Here is a 15,075-nt window from a genome sequence, read left to right as displayed (position 1 = left end):
CTTTCTGTTTCTGTAATAAAACACTATAACTAAAAGGAACTTGCGGAAGAAACCATTATTTTAACTTAAGGCTCAGTGCCCATCATAAAGGGAAGGCAGGGCAGGAACTCAAGTCAGAAACCAAGAATTAGGAACTGAAGAAAAGGTCATGGAGGAGTACAGCTTACTGATTTGATTCCCAGGATTTGCTTATCCTGCTTTCTTACACGCCTGAGGACCAGCAGCCCAGCGGTGGCACTTCCCATAGGGTCCTGGGCAATCCAACATCAATAATTAATCAAGGAAATGCCTCATAGACTTTGCTACAGGGAACCTGATGGGGGTATTATCTTAGTTGGGGTTCTTTCTTCCTGGATAAACTAACCAACTTAACCATAGAATTCACAGGGGCCTTAATGGCAGTGTTTATTTCTAATTATTCCATACTTTTTTAAAAATTTTTTATTAATTACACTTTATTCATTTTGTATCCCCCCATAAGCCCCTCCCTCCTCCCCTCCCGATCCCACCCTCCCTCCCATTTCTGCATGCATGCCACTCCCCAAGGCCACTGATAGGGGAGGTCCTCCTCTCCTTCTTTCTGATCTTAGTCTATCAGTTCTCATCAAAAGTGGCTGCATTGTCCTCTACTGTGGCCTGGTAAGGCTGCTCCCCCCTCAGGGGGAGGTGATCAACGAGCAGGCCAATCAGATTATGTCAGAGGCAGTCCCTCTTCCCATTACTATGTAACCCACTTGGACACTGAACTGCCATGGGTTACATCTGTGCAGGGGTTCTAGGTTATCTCCACGAATAGTCCTTGGTTGGAGTGTGAGTCTCTGGGAAGTTCCCTGTGTTCAAATTATCTTGTTCTGTTGCTCTCCTTGTGGAGTTCCCGTCCCCTCCAGCTCTTACTATTTCCCACTTCTTACATAAAATTCCATTCACTCTGCCCATCAGTTGGCCATCAGGCTCAGCATCTGCTTTGACAGTCTATACTGCAGAGGCTTTCAGAGGCCCTCTGTGGCAGGTTCCAAGGTTGTTTCCTGTTTTCTTTTTCTTCTGATGTCCATCCTCTTTGCCTTTCAGGATGGGGATTGAACATTTTAGTTAGGGTCCTCTCTTTTGCTTAGTTTGTTTAGATGTACAGATTTTAGTGGGTTTATTCTATGTTGTATGTTTATATGAGTGAGTATATACCATGTGTGTCTTTTTGCTTCTGGGACAACTCACTCAGGATGATCCTTTCCAGGTCCCACCATTTACCTACAAATTTCATGATTTCCTTATTTTTCATTGCTGAGTAATACTCCATTGTATAGATGTACCACAGTTTCTGCATCCATTCTTCAGTTGAGGGGCATCTGGGCTGTTTCCAGCTTCTGGCTATTACAAATAAAGCTGCTACAAACATGGTTGAGCAAATGTCCTTTTTGTGTACTTGTGCCTCTTTTGGGTATATGCCTAGGAGTGGTATGGCTGGATCTTGAGGAAGCGCTATTTCTAGTTGTCTGAGAAAGCGCCAGATTGATTTCCAGAGTGGTTATACAAGTTTACATTCCCACCAGCAGTGGAGAAGGGTTCCCCTTTCTCCACATCCTCTCCAGCATGTGTTGTCACTTGAGTTTTTCATCTTGGCCATTCTGATGGGTGTAAGGTGAAATCTCAGGGTTGTTTTGATTTGCATTTCCCTAATGGCTAATGAGGTTGAGCATTTCTTTAAGTGCTTCTCTGCCATTCGATATTCCTCTACGGAGAATTCTCTCTTTAGCTCTGTTCCCCATTTTTTAAGTGGATTACTTGGTTTCTTGCTTTTCAGCTTGTTTAGTTCTTTATATATATTGGATATGAGTCCTCTGTCAGATAAAGGGTTGGTGATGATTCTTTCCCAATCTGTAGGCAGTCGCTTTGTTTTGATGACAGTGTCCTTTGCTTTACAGAAGCTTTTCAATTTCATGAGGTCCCATTTATTGATTGTTGCTCTGAGAGCCTGTGCTGTTGGTGTTCTGTTCAGGAAGTTTTCTCCTGTACCAATGAATTCTAGGGTATTCCCCACTTTTTTTTCTAGCCGATTTAATGTGTCTGGTTTTATGTTGAGGTCTTTCATCCACTTGGACTTCAGTTTTGTGCAGGGTGATAAGTATGGATCTATTTTCATTTTTCTACATGTAGACATCCAGTTGGACCAGCACCATTTGTTGAAGATGCTGTCTTTTTTCCATTGTATGGTTTTGGCATCTTTGTCAAAAATCAGGTGTCCGTAAGTGTGTGGGTTTATTTCTGGGTCTTCTGTTCAATTCCATTGATCCCCGATTCTGTTTCTATGCCAGTACCATGCAGTTTTTATAACTGTTGCTCTATAGTACAGCTTGAGATTAGGGATGGAGATACCTCCAGATGATCTTTTATTGTAGAAGATTGTTTTAGCAATTCTCGGTTTCTTGTTATTCCATGCGAAGTTGAGAATTTTTCTTTTCAGGTCTATAAAGAATTGTGTTGGCAATTTGAAAGGAATTGCATTAAATCTGTAGATTACTTTTGGTAAAATAGCCATTTTTACTATGTTAATCCTGCCAAGCCATGAGCATGGGAGATCTTTCCATCTTCTCATATCTTCCTCTAATTCTTTCTTCAGAGACTTGAAATTTTTTTCATACAAGTCTTTGACTTGCTTAGTTAGGGTTACACCAAGGTACTTTATGTCATTTGTGGCTATTGTGAAGGGTGTTGTTTCTCTAATTTCTTTCTCAGCCCTTTTGTCTTTTGTATACAGGAGGGCTACTGATTTTTTTGAGTTAATTTTGTATCCGGCCACTTTGCTGAAGGTGTTTATCAGCTGTAGGAGTTCCCTGGTAGAGTTTTTGGGGTCACTCATGTATACTATCATATCATCTGCAAATAGTGATAATTTGACTTCTTCCTTTCCCATCTGTATCCCCTTGATCTCCTTCGACTGTCTTATTGCTTTAGCAAGGACTTCCAGAACTATGTTGAAGAGATATGGAGAGAGTGGGCAGCCTTGTCTTGTCCCTGATTTCAGTGGGATTGCTTTAAGTTTCTCTCCGTTCAGTTTGATGTTGGCTATAGGCTTGCTGTATATCGCCTTTACTATGTTTAGATATGTGCCTTGTATCCCTGATCTCTCCAGTACTTTAAACATGAATGGATGTTGGATTTTGTCAAATGCTTTTTCAGCATCTAGGGAGATTATCATGTAGTTTTTTCTTTCAGTTTGTTAATATGGTGGATCACATTGATGGATTTCCGTATATTGAACCACCCCTGCATACCTGGGATGAAGCCTACTTGGTCATAGTGGATAATATCTTTGATGTGTTCTTGGATTTGGTTTGCGAGTATTTTGTTAAGTATTTTTGCATCAATGTTCATAAGAGCGATTGGCCTGAAATTCTCTTTCTTTGTTGAGTCTTTGTGAGGTTTAGGTACCAAGGTGATTGTGGATTCATAGAATGAGTTTGGTAATATTCCTTCTGTTTCTATTTTGTGGAATAGTTTGAAGAGAATTGGAGTTAGCTCTTCTTTGAAGGTCTGGTAGAATTCTGTGCTGAAGCCATCTGGTCCTGGGCTTTTTTTGGATGGGAGACTTTTGATGACTGCTTCTATTTCTTTGGGGGATATAGGACTATTTAATTGATATACCTGGTCCTGATTTAGCTTTGGTAAGTGGAATCGATCAAGAAAATTGTCCATTTCATTTAGATTTTCAAATTTTGTTGCACATAGACTTTTGAAGTAAGTCCTAATTATTGTTTGGATTTCCTCAGTGTGTGTAGTTATGTCCCCCTTTCCATTTCTGATTTTGTTGATTTGGGTGGTGTCTCTCTGCCTTTTAGTTAGCTTGGCTAAGGGTTTGTCTATCTTGTTGATTTTCTCAAAGAACCAGCTCTTGGTTTCATTGATTCTTTGAATTGTTTTATTTGGTTCTAATTGATTGATTTCAGCCCTGAGTTTGATTATTTCTAGCCGTCTACTCCTTTTTGGTGTGTCTGCTTCTTCTTTTTCTAGGGTTTTTAAGTGGGCCATTAAGTTGCTTGAATGAGCTGTCTCGAATTTCTTCTTGAAGGCACTTAGTGCTATGAACTTTCCTCTTAGCACTGCCTTCATTGTGTCCCACAAGTTTGGGTATGTTGTGTCTTCATTTTCATTGAGTTCTAGAAAGGCTTTAATTTCTTTCTTTATTTCTTCCCTGACCCAGCTGTCATTTAGTAACAAGTTGTTTAGTTTCCATGTGTGTGTAGGCTTTTTGCTATTTCTGTTGTTGTTGAAGTCCAGCTTTATTCCATGGTGATCAGACAAGATACAAGGGATTATTTCAGTCTTCTTGTATCTGTTGAGGCTTGCTTTGTGACCAACTATATGGTCTATTTTGGAGAAGGTTCCATGAGGTGCTGAGAAGAAGGTAAATTCTTTTTTGTTTGGGTGTAAACTTCTGCAAATGTCTGTTAGGTCCATTTGATTCATGACCTCTGTCAGAGATATTGTTTCTTTGTTTAATTTCTGTTTTGTTGACCTGTCCTTTGTTGAGAGTGGGGTGTTGAAGTCTCCCACTATTAATGTGTGGGGATCTATATGTGGTTTAAATTTTATCAATGTTTCTTTTACAAATGTGGGTGCTCTTGTATTTGGGTTATAGATGTTCAGGATTGTGATGTCTTCCTGGTGGAATTTTCCCTTGATGAGTATGAAGTGATCTTCCCCATCTCTTTTTATTAATTTTGGTTGAAAGTCTATTTTATCAGATATTAGAATGGCTACTCCTGCTTGTTTCTTGGGTCTATTTGCTTGGAAAGTCATCTTCCAACCTTTTACCCTCAGGTAATGTCTATCTTTGTGCCTTAGGTGTGTTTCTTGTATGCAACAGATTGCTGGGTTTTGTTTATGTATCCATTCTGTTAATCTGTGTCTTTTTACTGGAGAGTTGAGTCCATTGATGTTGAGAGAGATTAATGACCAGTGGCTGTTAGATCCTTTGATTTTGATGTTGGCTGTGTTCATAAGGTTGTGTGCTTGGTTAGTTTTTGTTTTACTGTAGTAAGGTTAATTATTTCCTGTGTTTTCTTGACAGAAGCTAATTTTCTTGGGTTGTATTTTCCCTTCCAGTGTCTTCTGTAATGCTGGATTTGTGTGTAGATGTTGAAATTTGTTTTTGTCATTGAATATCTTGTTTTCTCCATCTATGAGGACTGAGAGTTTTGCAGGGTATAGTAGCCTGGGCTGACATCTGTGTTCTCTTAGGGTCTGCATGATATCCGTCCAGGCCCTTCTGGCTTTCATAGTTTCTGTTGAAAAGTCAGGTGTGATTCTAATGGGTTTGCCGTTATATGTTACTTGGCCTTTTTCCCTTGCAGCTTTTAGTATTTTTTCTTTGTTCTGTATACTTACTGTTTTGATTATTATGTGGCGGGAGGATTTTCTTTTCTGGTCAAATTTGTTGGGTGTTCTGTAGGCCTCATGTATCCTTATTGGCTTCTCCTTTAACTTGGGGAAATTTTCTTCAATGATTTTGTTGAAAATATTTTCTGGGCCTTGGAGAAGGGAGTCTTCTTTTTCCTCTATTCCTATTATTCTTAGGTTTTGTCTTTTCATATTGTCTTGGATTTCTTGGACGGTCTGTGTCAGGAATTTTTTGGATTTAACATTTTCTTTGACAGATACATCGATTTCTTCCATTGTATCTTCTACACCTGAGATTCTTTCTTCCATTTCTTGTAGTCTGTTGGTTATGCTTACCTCTGTAGTTCCTGTTTTCTTCCCTAAATTCTTCCTTTCCATTATTTCCTCCATTTGTGTTTTCTTTAATTTTTCCAGTTCTATCTTCAGGTCTTGAGTTGTTTTGTTTACTTCCTTCACCTGTCTGATTGTATTTTCCTCTTTTTCTTTAGTTCCTTCAACTCTGTTCCTTTTATTTCTTTCAGTGATTTAATTATTTCTTCTCTGAAGGCCACAAGCTGTTTGGCTGCATCTTCCCGTATTTCTTCAGATTATGGATGGCCATAATCTGCTTGTCTTTAACTTCCTCCATTTCTTTACGGATAGCCATGATCTGTTTGGTTTTATCTTCCTCTAATTCTTTACATATTTTATTTGTTTCCTCTATTATCCTCTTTATCAGCATAGATGTAAGGTCATCTTCTTGACTTTCCATTATGCTGCGTTGTCCAGGGCTGTTCGCCCCTGGATGTCTGGGTTCTGGAGATGCCATATTGCTGTCTTTTGTTGGTTGAGCTTTTACGCTGACCTCTACCCATTGGGCTGATTTAGGTGTTGGCTGTTAGTTTCTGTGCTTCCTGGAGTCCTGAGGTAGGGAGAATCCCCTTGGCCAGAAGATGATTTTTCCTGAAGGAGTCCTCCTCTGCTTTTTTGGTTATGGTCACTGTATGGCCAGTGTTTCTCAGGAATTGCTACTGCTCACCTCAGGTTTATAGCCCTGAGTAGTAGCTTTGGTCTTTGTTAGGCAGGGGGGATCTCCTCTTACCCATAGAAGTTCTCAAGACAGCTGCCCCACTGCTGGGTTTCTTGTTATAAATTTAGTGTGCTGCTGCACACTAAATTTCCAGGTACAGTCCTCTTGAAGAACCTGCTGATTCCCTAGCTGTGGGGTTTTCTCCCAACAGGGAAACTCAGTCTGTTATCCTGGGGCACACAGTTCTGTCTGGGAAAGTGAGAGGTGCGCCCAGCAAGTCTCTGGGCCAAAGGCTGATTGCTCCTCTCTGGGCCTGGAGAATGTGCACCTAGGTTGAGTTGGCGCCTGGGGGCGCTGCTCTGGTCCGGAGGCTGGGTGCCTCACTCTGGACCAGAAGCTGTGTGTCCCTGTCTGGGATGGCAGCTACAGGCACTGCTCTGATCCAGACGCTGTGGGTGCAGCCCTCTTGAAGGACCAGGGATTCCCACAGTTTTGTCAGTCTAGCTAGGGATAACTGGTTGATCCTTGGCACAGTATCTGAGGGCTGCTGTAATGGCTCTCTGGCTTTTGTAGGTCTGAGGATGCAGCTGTGTGTCCCAGTGCCCTAGGGGAACTGAATAATGGCGGCTGAGCACAGCGCTCCTGCCTGCATTAGAGCCTAGAGTCTGCGTGAATCCAGAAGTCTTTTGGTGCTGGGTGTCCTGAGCGTTAGACCTGATGATCCCCTCCGCTGGGTGTTTTCTCCTGCCAGAGACACCCAGTCTTTGCTTTGGGGACCGCTGTTCTGTCTGGGGTGGCGAGTAGAACCCACAGGCACACATGCCCGCTTGTGGCTCCGCCTTTCTGGCCTTTGGGAGCCTTGGCAGCTGCCTAAACTGGGTTATTTTTCCTGAGACCTTTTGGGGGTGGGGGTGTCGGCTGAGTGCTCTGAGATCAGACCAGCCATTTCCCTCCCTGTGGGTTTGCACCTGACAGTGAAACGCAGTCTCTGGTGCCCTGGTGCCCACAGTTCTATCTGAGGCGGCGAATCAGGCACGCAGGCAGGGCTCTGTACAGGTGCCTGGGTCCCCTGCTCTGGCTCCTGGGGCGCCCGCGGAACCTGAGTCTTTTCCAGGGGATGTCTGGGTGACCTAAGGTCAGTCCCAATCGTTTCCTGATCCGTGGGGTTATCCCTCGACTGGAAAATCCAGTCTGTGGTGATGTGGGCCCACAGTTCAGTCTGGGACAGTGACCAGATCATGCTGGCGTGTAGCTCTGGGCTGGCGACCAAGCGCCTGGCGGAACCAGGATCTCTTCCGCGGTTTAGCTGGGTGAGTTAAAGCTGATTGAATCCCCCACCGTGGGGTATCCTCTCACCTGTGAAACACAATCACTTGTGTTTTATGGCCGCGAGTTCTGATTGCTGGTCACTGTGACAATCGTGCTGTGCTGCTCCTCAGAATGAGAGTCCTCCTGGTGCTGCCATCTTGCCCCGCCTTTATTCCATACTTTTAAAAAATATAAGACTTAGCATATTATATAAGGAAATAAATTTTTATTAGCAATTTGTGTTGGGTATAATATTCCCTAAGGACGTCTCTCTGAATGTGACAATTTATAAGAAAAATGAAGGAATTTATATTCTATTACCTGAATATACTTAATGAAATCACAAATCCTTAAGCATTTCAAATAGTGACGAACTTTTATTGGATAATCAGTGAGTTTTTTGACAATATTAAATAAGTTATTGATTGGCGAAAGAGAAAGGCAGTGAGAACCCAAAGAACATGTGCTAGAAGGGAGGTATAGAAGCAGATTCTCCTTAAAGATGTTCAAAAGGAGTGCACTCCTATCAACAGCCTTGAGTTTTGACCAAGACCTAAGTGAGACTTTTATCTACAGATCTGTAATACATTTGCACTGGAAATCTGCTAAGCATATGGTCACTTGTCAGCAGTAGAAAGCTCATATAAGTCCTGTCTTTGTCACTGTTCTATTGCTGTGAAGAGACACCACGACCATGTGAACTCTTCTTAAAGGAAAGCATTTGATTGTGGCTTGCTTACAGTTTTAGAGATTAAGTCCATTATTGTCATGCCAGGGAGCATGGTGGCCCATGGGAAGACATTGTGCTCAAGAGACTGAGAGTTCTGCATGCAGATCTACTGGTAGGAGAGAGAGACAGAGACAATGAGAAACAGAGAGAGACAGAGAGAGAGAAAGACGAAGAAGCAGAGACTGGTCGGAAACCTTAACATCCACCCCCAGTGATACACTTCCTTTAACAAGGCCACACCTCCTCTTCCTGCTCAAGTAGTGCCACTCTGTAGTGACGATGCCTTCAAATGTACGAGCCTGTGGGGGCCATTCCTGTTCGAACCACCACAGAAACCAAGAAAATATTGTTTCTTTCTATTGCTAACCAGGTCTTTCATTAGGCCATCCAAGAGCGCTACCCCTGAGACACAGCTCCAGCCCTTCCAAGAAAAGACTGAGCAGCCATATCTGAGCAAAGAGACTAAAAAATCTTATCCAAAGTTTTTGTTTATACAGAGGCATGAGGAGATTAGATAAAGTGTCTATACCAGACACTTTTGTTATGTAAATATGTGGTCTATATTTGGTGTGTGTTTTACATTTTCAGGTGATTTGGGGTGATCTAGGATTTTCCAGGACCTGTGACAGGGTAAAGATGAGATTAGTTAAAAGGTCTCCAGAATGGGCTTTACCCACTTCCCAGGGGGAACAGGAAGACACAGCTATACTGTATTCGTCAGCAACATCTATGCACAGTCTCCAGGCATGAATGTTCAGACATTGCTCATTCATGATTTTTCCGGTGTATCCTTAAAATGGATGGGGTGATCAATCAAAGTGTCTGGAGGCTCCAAGTTGCATGACAGAGGTGGACAGGTAACTCAGTCTACAAACTTTTGAGTTACAAAATACAGGGGCCTGAGTTTGATTGTCCGTACCTACGTAAAACCTGGTGTGTGGGGGTGTGCACTTATAATCTCAACACAGAGGAGAAGGAGTCAGGAAGATCCTCAACCGTGGAGCCCCATTTCCAAGTAAGAGACCTTGTCTTAAAAAAAAAAAAAACACTCAAGGATGACCTCTTACCCACACAAGCCTACCCAACCACGCACACACCTGCACCAGCACACAAGGACACACACAATACAAAGAAAAATACACAACTCCACAAACTGCTCAGAAACAACAAATATGTGTTACTATTCTATGTAAAAAGGTAATGGCAAAAGGGGGAAAATTTAAGTCAAATAAGTGACTATAGATATGATATGAAACTGTTTTTTTTTTTTTTGTCTCTGTTCTGGTCTTTTATTTTCATTAAATGTTACAAAGACTGAGTGTCTGTTCTCATTGACACGACTCTTTCACATACCTTAAAGTCATCAGAGACAGAAAGACACTTTCATTTATCCTACATGAAATAACGCTTAGTAAAATGATGAGGAATCTCCTGCTCCCTGGTAATTTCTCCCAGAAAGAAAATGAATCCTGCCTCCTGAAGACATTCTGTTTTTATGACCCCATAAATCCATATAATCCGTTCTTAGTTTGTCATTTTATTAATTTAGAAAGTACATACTTTCTAACCTACAAATTTTCAGCATCTCTGTTGATCACTTTAAAAGTTACATTTTGCTGGGCATGCCTGTAATCCCAGCACTGTGTGAGGCAGAGGCAAGCGGTTGTCTGTGAGTTCAAAAACAGCCGGGTCTACAAAGTGAGTCCAGGACAGTCAAGGCTTGTCTCGAAAAACCAATAAATAAATAAATGACAAAAGAAAGAAGTTACATTTTCAAAACACCTTGTGCAATCGTTTACCCAGTGCTACGATAACCTTCCTTACTCCTTTGTTGTTAATTAACTTAATTGTTTATTTTGAGGTATTGTAACCCAGGGCCTTGAGCATTTTAGAGGAGCAGCTATTCTGCTGAGCTATATCCCATGTTCTCCTTATTACCTTGCCAGATGCCTTAAATCTCCTGTTGGCCTTGCTCCTTTCATGTCACTCAACGGTTTCAGTGTCTGTGGAGTTGCTAAATCGATACACTGGGTCTCATCTCCTGTAACTTCATCCATAGCCACCAATCAGCCACCCACTAGAAAGTTACCCTTTATATCTACGTCGACCAGTGTTGTCTGATCCTCAACTCCTATCGCTCCATCTCACTCCAGTGGTGATTTGATGGCCATAAGATTTGATGTCTGTTGGGATATCAAGTTCATGACCCTGCTACCTTTTTTATTGTCAGCACTGTTTATTCTCACTGTCTACTTAATTTTGCTTAGACCATGACGGAAGTAACCATTTTCTTATACATTTTCTTATTTTCTTCTTCATCATCAGCACCCAGATGAGCAACATGCCTTCAACCCCCTTCTCTCTGCACCCTTCTTGCATAATGGTGGCTAAAGGTGACCACATTAACTACTGATTTTAGAATCAGAATTTTCAAAACTTTTATTACTCAGTGATATCTTTGCTAAGAAACTTATTCACTACTTCTATTTCTTAATTATCAAACTTACTTTCTTTCTCCTTGAATTTCACTGCTAATCTACTTTGCTATTATCCTAGAAAACCCAGAAGAGTGTTGCGCCTGTTGTGCCAAATACACCAAAGCATCTGCACCTGCTCATAAGCTGGACCCCTTCCCACAACGGTTAAATCACACCAGCTCTTATCCATGACAATATGTGCTTTAAATCATGCCTCATCTGTCAAGCTATTTAAAGATCTTAAATGTGTAAGTTTTCTCTCTAAGTGATCACTAATATTTTCTAGTTTTTAAGAATTCATATCTACTAGTTATTCGGTACATATGGCACAGTAGCTTTTATCTCCAAAACAAAAACAAATCTCATCTGTATCTTCCACATACTACCTCATCATTTCTCTAACGCTTGCTGTGTTCAGGGTGGAAGCTGAAAAAAACTCACTTGTATCTTAATCTCGGGTGTGGGGTGTGGGACTGATTCAGACGGTCCACAGAAGCAGACTATTTGCCTCGTGTGGGCGCTGAGAGGCGCTCTTTGCCAGCTGCAGATAGTTTAATTGTGCGGACTCTGGAGAGAGAATAAATGCCAGAGCCCAGAATGAGTGGAGGAGCTCCTAGAAAGAACGAGGCGGCTGCTGCTTCCCCCCTGCGGCTCCTCTTGCTGTTGTTGCAGTGATACAAGAAGTTGAAGATCTTCTGAAACAAGGAATTGACTGGCTCCAAGGAACCGATTATCCTAACCAGCAGGACAACTAAGAGAACTGCACCCTTTCTCCCACTAACCTTTTCTTTTATCTGATGTTGGGAGTTGAAAGGGATTGGGGTGGAGTAGGGAGAAAGGAATATAAAAATGTAAATAAAACAATATTTAATAAGTATGCCAACACAGTTCAGATACAGAAGCTTAAAATGAAAGCTTTATTTTCTGAGCTGAGGGAGGCAGCCAGTTTGGCATCTGAACTGTGTCCCCCGAGGGGAGACTCCATTGTATTTAAAGGGTGAAAACCATAAAGCAAGGGGAAGCAGGGTGGGCTGTAGCATTGTCCCATCATATTTTGACATAAGGGAATGAACAAGGGAGTTTCCATAAATAAGGATAAAAGTATCTCCCTGGGCCTGGGAACATGAACATGTTTGACCTGCCAGCAAGATGGAAAAGTTGTTCTTGAGGTGTCTGGACTAAGACAACTGTTTCTTTACAACAGAAGCTGTTCACGTATTGGGAAACCTCCAGTTCACCTAGGGTCTGGGACCTTGAACTTAGTTTCTCCCTATTACATGGAATCTGAAAATTGAAATGATAATACGGATGATAAGTTTCTTTGGCTCATTCCCAACATTCTGCCTGTTTCTGTCTTCCCACCATAATGGATTCTATTCCTCTGAGACTGAAATCCAAACTAAACCCTTTGTAATCTAAGTTGCTTTTTCTCAGAGTATTTTATCACAGCAGTAGGAAGAAAATTAAGACACATCTTTGATTGGCTTTGAAGTGTTACGTGCCAGCGTTCACCTCTTGGCCCTCTTTGTTACACACACTCTTAGATGAACTTTAGACCAATGATGAGGGATAGAACATCCAGTCACTGACCGTGTCCTGGTGCCTGTCTCCATCCAGTTATTGATTATATCCCGGTGCTTATCTCCAATCAGCCATTGGCCATTTCTTCTTTCCTATCTCCATCAGCCATTGACCTTGTCCTGGTGCCTATCTCCAGGGTGGTTAGATATATTAACATTTCAAACTTAGACTGTCTCTGATATGAACTCAGTGGCGGGCTCTTTGATCACCTCCCCTTTAGGGGGTTCAGCCATACCTGGTCACAGAGGGAAACAATGCAGCCAGTCCTGAAGAGACCTGATAAGCTATGGTCAGATGGAAGGGGAGGAGGACCTCCCCTATCGGTGAACTTAGAGAGGGGCAGGGAGGAGATGAGCGAGGGAGGGCGGGATTGGGAGGGAATGAGAGAGGGGGTTACAGCTGGGATACAAAGTAAATAAATTGTAACTAATATAAAAAATTAAAATTTAATTAAAAAAACAAAATATTTTATGCACTGTAACCACTTTATAAAACAAAATGAGCAGTTTCAAAAAATATTGCGGTACTTTATATAAGAAAACACATTTAATTCCTAAAAAAAATATTTCAAACTTAATTTCTCAACAATGAATATCCCTCCCCAGTGTGTTTCTTCATCTCAATAAATAAGAACTCTGTGCCTACAGAGCCTCAGCTAAAATGCCCAAGGTCGTATGACTGGCCCTGGTGGAACAAGGTGGGTCAAAAAATGAAACAAAGAGACATGAATATGGAAAGGGTATCTGTGAGGAGGATTTTAAGGTTAAAAAGGGGGAAGAGAGAGATAATAAAATGTAGGAGTCTGGATGATTTGAATATATGATATACATGTGTTAGATGGGCTGGGCAGTGGTGGGTTTTACTCAGGAGGCAACGGCAGGCAGATCTCTCTGAGTCTGATGACAGTCTGGTCTACAGAGCTAGTTCCAAGACAGCCATGGCTACACAAAGAAACCCTGTTTTATGAATAAATAAATAAATAATTAAAAAATAATTAAATAAATGAATGAATGGTAAAAAAGCAAAAACAAAAACAAATTTTAAAAAATTTAAAAATTCTGCCACAGGGCCAGAAAGATGGCTCCGTGATTAAGAGCACTTGCTGCTCTTCGAGAGGACCTGGTTTGTTTTTCAAATCCATGTTGTGTGGCAGTTACCTGCAATTCCATTCCAAGGAGATCTGACACCCTCTTAGAGACTCCGTAGGCACCTGCACACACACACAGAGACATACACAACACACATTAAAACTCTGCCACAAACCCCCGAACAACTTGGAGTCACCTTTGACTTGTCTTGCTTCTTTTATATAAATTCGATCAATCATGAGGTCCTACTCAATGCGTAAATCAACAGAACCTGGGTGAATATTAGAAGCTGATTTGCGTTAAAATAAATGCTGAGCTTTTGTGGTGGGAAGTGACACCCTCTCTGTGTTCTTCAGCCGTCGTTCTATTCCCACACTCTGTTGACTCTACGGCAGAGAAGGCTGCTGGGGAACAGACTAGAGTAGCTAGTGCTTGGACAGTGTCCACAAGAATTCAGAATTACATAAGGAAAACAACACATCAAAGCCAGCTAACCGTGCCAAAGACCCAAAGGAAGCACAGAAAAATAAAATCAGAAAGAAGTCAAAATGGCCACCAGGAGGAGACAGAGGATGGAGATATAGGATGGAATTTAGTTAGAAACCTGACTGTCGTCAGAAACCTGATTCTCAAGGTATACTCATGAATCCTGACTCAGAGTTACTTATGCTGTAATCAACTCTGTGCATTTTGTTTTTGCTTGAAAGAAGATCTCAGTGTGTAGTCCAGACAGCCTGAAAACTTATCGTCCTTCTGTCTCACTCTACAGTCATGAAATCCCAGGCGTTCACTCTCAAGCCTGAATAATTTTCTTATTAGTAAAAATTGCATACATGTAATATCTCAGCAAAGATAACTGATGAAAACCTATAGAAGCAGCTATCACCCCCCCCCCCCACACACACACACAGTTCCTGGTTTTTAAGTGGAGATCAAACACAGGTCCTCACGTCTGGGCAGCAGGGACTTTACCCACTGAACCACCTCCCCAGCCCTCTTCACAACAACGTGATGAGGCTGGAAATGCTCTCTGCTTCCTCTCCTGGTCTATCAGCGTGCTCACCAATCGCCCTTCACACACAACCTGCGCCTTCCATTCGACCCCAGAAAACAGGACATTCACACTGATGAATAAATGCAGGTTTGGATAACGCATTGGCTAATCATCTCTGCAAGGCAGACTTAGCGCTTTGACTCTCAGTACAGTCTGGCACGGAGCGCCACCCAAAGCAGGCTTGGCCATGGACTTTTTATTCAACTACACCGTACTTACTCAACTTCTCAAATCTTTATCCAGATGTTTCTTTGGCTGATAATTAATTGCTCTCCGTTTCTTTCTACACTTTGTGATTTTTCCCTTTCTTTAGAATTATTGTTCACCCCCATTTGATTGCCAGCTGACACTATACATAGTATTTTTAGGCATGTGCCAGGGAAGGTGGTGACTGCACTTTCTTCATTTCTCTGTGTAGGTAACCAAGTGCTCTG

The sequence above is a fragment of the Psammomys obesus genome, unplaced genomic scaffold, assembly GCF_907164565.1.
Source record: "Psammomys obesus unplaced genomic scaffold, mPsaObe1.curated_primary_1811, whole genome shotgun sequence".
NCBI classification, from domain to species: domain Eukaryota; kingdom Metazoa; phylum Chordata; class Mammalia; order Rodentia; family Muridae; genus Psammomys; species Psammomys obesus.
This window is presented reverse-complemented; position numbering follows the sequence as displayed.